The sequence below is a fragment of the Pongo abelii genome, chromosome 6, assembly GCF_028885655.2.
Source record: "Pongo abelii isolate AG06213 chromosome 6, NHGRI_mPonAbe1-v2.0_pri, whole genome shotgun sequence".
NCBI lineage: Eukaryota > Metazoa > Chordata > Mammalia > Primates > Hominidae > Pongo > Pongo abelii.
The window spans coordinates 25,687,754-25,697,047 of record NC_071991.2 but is presented as its reverse complement, the minus strand read 5'-3'; positions in this window follow the sequence as shown (position 1 = coordinate 25,697,047).

The following is a 9,294-nucleotide window of genomic DNA, read 5'->3' as shown; positions in this document are numbered from 1 at the left end:
ACTAAGCAGAGTGACACCAGCCAAGCCCAGTCAAGCCAGCTCCATACCATCCGTGTGCAGCATGTGGAGTGGCACCTGGCATCTCCCACCCATTTCTGGGACATCTGTGCTTCCCCAGACATTGTACCAGCTCAAATCACCCACTTGGGACCCAAGGTCTGAGCTGCTGCCTACACAGGGCCCTGGGACATGCCCAAGTGACTTCCCAAAAGCCTGGGACTAATGGGGCTCCTTGGAGACCAACCTCAAGCAGAACAGCCATGGGGGGGAGGTGGCATATGGGGGTCTTGTCCACTCTCCTGCTTGTGGACCACGACCCTCGGAGGCTCTCAGAGGCACCTGGGCTGGTTAAACAAGGGCTGGAACCTCCTCTCTGCAGAAATCTGTCTGCTTGACCATTCCAGTTTTCATCCTCACGGGATACCAGGAACTGGGGCACCCTCTGCTGCAGCCCCCAGCTCCAAGGTAAAGCCAGCTCAAGTGCTGGTCCCAGCTCTCAACATCTGCATATTCACCTCGGAGCCAGGGCCCCCAGCCTCCAGCTTCCATCTGCTTTCTGTATGCTTAACGACCAAAACAATGCATCACAGAAAGTGGGTGGGGTGGGCAGAGGGTCCCAGCTCCACCGAGGAGAGGGCAGCAGGTGAAAATCTGAGTCATTCCAGCTCTGGGGAGTCCCCATTCTCACTTTTCCTGGCAGAATCACAACCTCACATGGGCAGAGCAGGCTCCTGGCTGTGGTGGTCCTGTAAGCTTCCTGGTGGACCTCCCTCCTTCTCGGTTTATTCCCTCTGATGGGCTCTTCTGACAGGCTCCAAAGAAAACAGATTAGCAATTTCCACCTTCCTCAGCCTCGGGACTATGCAAGTAAAACTCTAAGCTACCTCTGCAGGGATGGTAGAATATATTTTGGAATATATTTCTGTATAATTTGGGATAGTTCAGTAATTTTCCAGAACGATATTAACTGGGGCTGTGCTTGCCTTTTTATGTAAATATTGTTTCCCTATTATAATAATTGCAACAAACACTTACTGTATTCTAGTCACTGCAACCCTGGGAGGGAGATACTCTTATTGCCCTCATTTTCCAACTAAATAAACTGAAGTTCCCATAAATAATGTGTGCGAGGTCACGTTCTAAGTGGTATTGCCAAATCTGCCTGTCTCTGGCAGATGACAAGGATTGGATGCCCAGTGCCATTTCCAACTCCCTTTTCCTTACCTTCCTCTTCTAGACATGATGGAAGCCTTATCTTGCCAGACTTCCTTGCAGCTAAATGTGACCAGTTTGGGCCATGAAGATATAAGCCAAAAAAGTAGAGCCTTTGGAACAAATTCAGCCAATCAGATTTCTCCTTTTATTCTGCCTGGAATACAGATATGATACCTGGAGGCACAGCAGCCATTCTGTGGCCATGAGGCAGTCAAATCCACATGCCAAGGATGGCAGAGCAAGGAGGTAGGAGTAATCTGGGTTTCGATGACATCAATGGATTTTCTTCCCCCTGGTCATTATTGCATGAGGCAAGTAAACTTATTTAATATACCATTCATTGGGTTTTTGGTTTCTCACAGGCAAACACCATTGATATAGTTTGGATATGTGTCCCCTCTAAATCTCATATCAAAATGTGATTCCTAATGTTGGAGATGGGGTCTTGTGGGAGGTGCCTGGGTCCTTAGGATGGATCCCTCATGAACAGCTTGGTGCTGTGTTGTGCTTGTCATAATGAGTGAGTTATTGCTGTGTTATATACCATGAGATCTGATTGTTAAAAGGAGTCTGGGTCCAGGAACAGTGGCTCACACCTGTAATCCCAGCACTTTGGAAGGCCAAAGCAGGTGAGTTGCTTGAGGTCAGGAATTCATGACCAGCCTGGCCAACATGGCAAAACCCCATCTCTACTAAAAATACAAAAATTAGCCAGGTGTGGTGGCAGGTTCCTGTAATTCCAGCTACTCAGGAGGCTGAGGCAGGAGAATCGCTTGAACCCTGGAGGCAGAGGTTGCAGTGAGGTGAGATCGTGCCACTGCACTCCAGCCTAGGTGACAGAGTGAGACTCTGTCTCACAAAAAAAAAAAAAAAAAAAAAAAAAGAGCTTGGCGTCTCCTTTTCTCTCTCTCTTGCTGCCTCTCTTGCCATGTGACATGCCTGCACTCCCTTTGCCTTCCACCACAATTGGAAGCTTCCCGAGTGTCCTTACGAGAAACACATGCTGGCACCATTCTTCCTGTGCAGCTTGCAGAACCATGAGTCAAAACAAACCTCTTTTCTTTACAAATGACCCAGCCTCGGGTATCTCTTTATAGCAAGGCAGATGGACTAATGCAGCCATCGTAACTGAGACCTGACCTCCAAAGTCCATGGTGTTGGCCCAATTTGGGGGCTGCCCATTGATCAGGGGGCTTTGGGCCAGGCCCTGGGAAACAGCATTAGAATGAACTTTGATTTGTCAAAAGCCAAGGATTCGTACCCACAAGCACCACTGGAGTGTCCAGGGAGTTTCAAGGGTGGCAGTGAGCATTTCCTCATTGGGCCAAGATCATCACTTTGTTTCAAAGACTTTGAGATCCCCCATGAGTAGCTACTTCCCACAGAATTGGGGGCTCCTGCTTGGAGCACATTCAACCCACAAATCTTGTCCTGATTTTAGTCTGTGTGCTGGTTGACTGCCTTCATTCCTGTCCCTCTGCCACTTTGGGGAAACTGAGGCAGTACCATACTCTCTGGCTTATCTGGGCCCAACAGACATCGGGAAAATCAGGCACATTACTCAGCAAAGAGAATGCCACGGTGCATTCCCAGCCAGCTCTGGGAGACGCCAAGAGGCTTGGGGGTTGTTCCCTCCGTCCCCATCAATGAGGTTCTCCTTGAGGTAGCACTGGAGGGATGGTTGTGCAGACCTCAGGCAAATCACTTCATTTCTCTGAGTCTCAGTTTCCTCTTCTATAAAATGGGTGTGAAAAGAATGCCTGCCTTATAAGATTGCTGTGAGAGTTGAATGACTTAACATGTGCCATGTTCAGTACAGCACCAGGAGGTCAGCAGCCACCATGAGTGTGCTGTGACTATTACTGTGATTACCAGCTGTGGGAGGCATCAGGACTACTCCCCACCATCCCCACCATCTTCTCTGTCTGGATCCAGGGATCATTGCACCTCCTTCTTCCCTTGAATCAGGCACAGATGGGTGGATTGTTGGGAAAACACATAGAGGATTGTCCTGAATTATCACCCAGAGCAGCAACAGAATTTGCATGAACAAGAAATAGACATCAACTGAGTGAAAGTCATGAGATTTGGGCCCTGTTTGTTACTGCAGCAGAGCATAACTTAACCTGACTAATCTACTCTTTTAGGTCAACTACTCAATGAACTCATAATCAAGATCCACAATCATGACTGGGTGGCTGCCACAATTGAGAATGAAACTTTGCTCTAAGCCTTTTGCTTAGAGTAAAGGTGGGATAAGATGACCTTCTTTTCCCAAGAGGGAGGGTTGAGGACATGTTGAAAGAGAAATGTTGGTTCTAAGCCTCCCAGGATTCAAGTCTGTAGTCCCAGTGCTTTGAAAGGCTGATGTGGGAGAATTTCTTGAGGCCAGGAGTTTGAGACCAGCCTGGGTAACATAGTGAGTCCCTGTCTCTACAAAAAATAATTCAAATTTTAGCCAGGCATGGTGACATGTGCCTGTAGTCCTAGCTACTGGGGAGGCTAAGGCAGGAGAATTGCTTGAGCCCAGGAATTCAAGGCTGCAGTGAGCCAAGAATGTGCCACTGCACTCCAGCCTGGGCGACAGAGTGAGGCAAAGAAGAAGAAAGAAGAAGAAAGAAGAAGAAAGAAGAAGAAGAAAGAAGAAAGAAGAAGAAAGAAAGAAGAAAGAAGAAAGAAGAAAGAAGAAAGAAGAAAGAAGAAAGAAGAAAGAAGAAGAAGAAGCCTCTCAATAGGGCCCTTCCAGGCACACAAAAGACGGCAGCTACAGTAGGGGCTGATGCCCAAGACACAAACAGCCACTGCCAACGGCCAGCACGGCCAGTGAAGAGCATTGCCCGAGGAGGCTCTTGTGGGTGTCAAAACCCAATGGGCAGATTCTGGTGTCCAGCTCAGGGCAGAGATGGAATTCCTATTCCTGGGAGATGGAGCAACAGGGCTGTGTTTTCTGGGCCAAGGAGCTAGGGGAAGGCAGATGACAGAGGCAAGGGCACATTGTGCAATTTACTCTCTACACTGAGAAATAGAGACGAGGCAGTTGCTACTTCAGGGTTTGTAGCATCATCAGTGCGAGGAGTGCAGAGGCTTCATGATGCTCTTGGCAGGCTCCAGGAGCAGCCTTGGCAAAAGGCCACATGACAGGGTGAAACTCTCCTTCATGAGCCAGCTCAGAAGATGCTCCCACCTCCTCTTCCCAAACATGATCTCCAGATGAGCACTGGAGGAAGGGAAGAAAGGGCATCATTGATTACTAATCAGAAGATGAGAGACTATACCAGCCTGTATCCTGGCCTCATCTCTGTTCATTCTTTTCTCTTTTTTTCTTTTTTTTTTTTTTTTTGAGACAGAGTTTCACTCTTGTTGCCCAGGCTGGAGTGCAGTGGCACCATTTGGCTCGCTGCAAACTTCGCCTCCTGGGTTCAAGCAATTCTCTGGACTCAGCCTTCAGAGTAGCTGGGATTACAGGCATGTGCCACCACGCCCAGCTAATTTTATATTTTTAGTAGAGGTAGAGTTTCTCCATGTTGGTCAGGCTGGTCTCAAACCCCCGATCTCAGGTGATCTGCCTGCCTTGGCCTCCCAAAGTGCTGGAATTACAGGTGTGAGGAACCTCACCCAGCCCATACATATTTTTTAAGAGACAGGGTCTTGCTCTGTTGCTCAGGCTGGAGTGCAGTGGCACAGTCATAACTCACTGAAGCTTCCAACTCCTGGGCTCAAGTGGTCCTGCGGCCTCAGCTTCCCAAGTAGCTGGGACACACCAGGGCATGGCACCATGCATATCACCCACCAGTGGAAGCGCCCAGCACGTGCAGGTGTCAGTATTTCTTTCGATCTCATGACACCCGATGGCACACCACCTTCTCCATTCTACAGATGAGGACACCAAGACCAGAGATGCCAAGTCTCTCAACCAAAGTCACATGGGCCATTTTGGAGGCTGCAGTGGGGGCTTCCAGATCCAGCCTACTCTCCTTCCATGAGAGGGCTCATGGGGGTCCAGGCAGATACAAGGCAGTGTCCAGGCAGCCTGATAACAGGCTGGATGGCTGGGGAATTCCTACCTCAGTGGCTAAGGGGCTTGGTGACATGTTCCAAGAGATGACCACAGCCTCTAAGGGAATCTCAGACAATAATGTAGGCATGAGTCTGAAACCCCAGTAGCATCCCCAGGGCTCTAAGTGAGACTTAGTTCTGGGGAGGCAAAGGAAAAGCAGGAAGACAGTTAAGCAGACCCAGCCCAGGCTCCTGAAATCCACCCTGCAGGGAAAACCTTGGCTCAGGTGCATGGCAAACCCTCCATGCCTGGCCATCCTCCCAGGCCTGCCAACAGAAGGCAGGACCTGTCTCCTCGGGTACCTTGGCATTAAAATATTGTCCACATATGGTGGGAAATTAAAGTCCTCTTTCCTTTTCTTGCTGTTTTAATGACTTAATATGCAACAAAAGGAGAGATTTTCTCCCGGGAGTTTCCAGCAGATGTTGCTGTTTATCCTGGCTGTGCTTCCCTGTCCAGCTGCCCATCCCAAATCATGCAGATGTTTGAACAGGACACTCCACATCAGAATACAACTGAGATGTGGCCCAAGCCACTAAATATTGGAGTTGTTTGTGAGCAGCAGCATCATGGCACTAGCTAACCAGTAGACCCAGGCTCCATTGGAAGGCACTTGCAGATCCGAGGACTGGAGGAGAGAGATCAGGATATTCCTGCCCCATTGTTATAGGACCACTAGGTTTGAATGCCTGCCATGCATTAACCAGCTCATTATGCTGAGACAACAGGGTTTGCAACAGAGAAAGAGTTTAATGGTTGCAGGGTGCCAAGCAAGGAGATAGGAGGAGACCCTCAAATCCATCTCCCTGAGAAGTTCTGGGCTGGGGTTTTTAAGGGGATCATGAAGGTCAAGAGGCTGGAGAATTGGGGTTCTAGATTGGTTGGGGTGAAGAAGATGAAGGCATCAGGATGTGGAAACTGCATTCCTTGGTGAGTCAGGTTCTTGTGGGAGCCTTTGGACCAACTGATGTCAGTGGGATCTTTCAGACCAGCTTGTGTTGGTGGGGTCCCTGAGACCAGCGAACTCAATAGTTTCAACAGTATGCAGGACCTGAAGGAATATCTCAAAGGCAAAACTTAACACTTCATAAGGTTCAAGTTGTTATGTACAGAGCAGCTAAGGGGAACTATAATCATTTAACAAGATCTACATGAGTCTAGAACAATAGGCATGAAACTAACGAAGTGGGTCAAAGAGCAGGCTCACCTCGTGGTGAATGCTGATTGTGATGTAAACTTGGTAATTTTTTTTTTTATTTTGCCCCCCTCTCATCTTCCCTGATTAATTTCATGAAGTTTATAGGTGCGATTTCAGCATTGCCAATGCCCCCCTACCCACGCACTCTGTTTTGCTATGGTTCTAGAAGCTACAGTTGCTGCTGGGCTGCCCCAAACAGTCCCTGGGCTCTGCTAACCACCTTTCTTTTCCTTCTCTGTTCAGGCCTAGGGCTTCCCAGTCCTGCTCATGTCTGGGTAGATCACCACCCCTGGGTGGGAAGCAGTTTCAATGCAAGCTGCTTATGAACTTGTCTGAGTTCGGTGAGATAGGCCACCCACATACAAGAAGTGATGTGAAGTGGTTTTATTCCTTGCAGATAGACAGCAAGGGATGACAGAAGCCTAGGATTCATTGAGAGCCTGTACTCCAAGGCTCAGGAAAGCTCTCTGGGGCAGATGGAGTTTCAAATGCATGTGCTCCACTTGCGCTGAAGTTGAGGGACACTGAAAATCAGCCCATCTAGGGTTTTATGCCCTGGAGAAACATGATGCACTGGACAAATGCATTGAAGAAACTAACACAAGAACAGAAAACCAAACACCGCATGTTCTCACTCATAGGTAGGAGTTGAACAATGAGAACACGTGGACACAGCAAGGGCAACATCACACACCAGCGCCTGTCGGGGGTTGGGGGACTAGGGGAGGGATAACATTAGGAGAAATACCTAATGTAGATGATGGGTTGATAGGTGCAGCAAACCACCATGGCACCTGTATACCTATGTAACAAACCTGCACGTTCTGCACATTTTTCCCAGAACTTTAATAAAAAATTTTAAAAACAGCATTGAAGGACAAGCTGTTTCTAGGGGCTGGGGGTAGGAACAGAGACTGGGCTGTGCTAGCTTGTTCCTCCTTGTTTCAGATGTCTTTCCTGCATTCTGAGTGGGAAAGAGGTCGGGGGGAGAACTGAGACCATCCAACCCTCCCAGAGAACTGTCCCACACTGGTTGGTTTCTCCATCCGTCCCTTACCTCTGCAAATAACACCCCCCTTAAACAGTCTCTGCAAACATCCTGGCTTCTAGTGAAACCATCACCCAAATAGTGAACATGGTACCCAATAGTTAGTTTTTCAACCCTTGTCCCCCTGCCTCCCTCTCTCCTTCTGGAGTGAGGGTGCACCTGTTTCCTGGGGGACCATGAGTCACCCATGTGATCTGCTGCTCATCTCTGCTCCCCAGCTGCCACCCCACCTGATAAGGGGTGCTGGGGCCAGGGCAGAAAGGGGCCATGCCAGATGTCCTCCCAGACTATGGTGTCCCAGGCCACCCGGAGAGCTCAGGCTGTAGCCAGGGTCTTGGGTGAGCAGTGTGTGACACTTGTCACCCAGTGGTAGCCTTCTCTCTCCATAAGAAGCCCTAGAGTCAAGCCAAGAGTGGCACCATCTTGGGGGTGAGAAGGACAAGCATGAAGTTGTCCTGTGCATGTGAGAGGCTCAGGGGATGCTTCACTGGTGGGAGCCCTAGGGGACACTTGTAGTTTTGTCCCTGGAGCTGTCCTCACAGAATGCTGGACCCACGGGCAGCACTGGCCTGGGAGCCACAGACCAGCTGGGAGACCTCGGGTGCATTGCTCTCCACTGGGAGTCTCAGCTCCCTCCTCTGTGGAAAAAGCTGAAGTGAAGGAGTGTTATCGGTCAGTGCTCTTTAAGTTGTAAGGAACTGAAACCTCACGCATAGCGTCCTTAAATAAAAAGGATCTTTATTAGCCCACAAAGCTGAAAATTCCTGAATGGGTGGGCTTCAAAGTCGGGTTCAATTCAGCTGTTTGGCAACACCAAGGCCCTGGTGTCTTTGGTCCCTCCACACTACCTCACCAGTGTCAGTTTCACTGAATGCTGGTTTCCCTCATGGTCACAAAAGGGCTGCCATTGCACTGGGGCATCACTTCCCCTAAGGCCTCGTAGAACCTCCCATTGTGCCATCCTGGCTGGAGAAGGTCACCATCCCATGGCTGGACCAGTAGAATTTAATGAATTGAGTCAGGTCAAAGTCAAACAGGGTCCACCTCAGAAATAGGGGAAGAGGGAGTCTTGGAGCAGAAATCTGGTTTTTTGTTGTTGTTTTTTGTTTGTTTGTTTGTTTTTGAGACAGAGTTTCACTCTTGTTGCCAAGGCTGGAGTGCAATGGTGTGATCTCGGCTCACTGCAACCTCTGCTTACTGGGTTCAAGCGATTCTCCTGTTTCAGCCTCCCGAGTAGCCGGGATTACAGGCACCCACCACCATGCCCAGATAATTTTTTGTATTCTTAGTAGAGATGGGGTTTCATCATATTGGTCAGGCTGGTCTTAAACTCCTGACCTCAGGTGATCCACCCACCTCGGCCTCCCAAAGTGCTAGGATTACAGGTGTGAGCCACCATGCCTGGCCAGAAATCTGGGTATTTTAAGTTAAAAGGCTGGGCGCACAGGCTGGGCAGCACCCCTAACTATGTCTACTGTGGGATCTCAAAAGTCCCTAACAGCTTGAATGCTGTTGCCAACATTGTTGAAAGTGCCAACAAAAGAATCATGAAATCTATATTATAGATTTGGTAAGGAGACTTTCTTTTTAAAATTAAATTACTTTTTTTTTTTTTTTTTGAGACGGGTTTTCACTGTGTCTCCTGGTAAGCCTGCTTTGTGACTCTGAAAGTGAACCTGCTTTCTGACTCTGGGGTCAAGTGCTCCAGAAAGCATGGGCCTCTGCCCTGCCAGTTGAGCAAGTTCTGGATTTGCTTAGCACTGGCATCCACAGAGA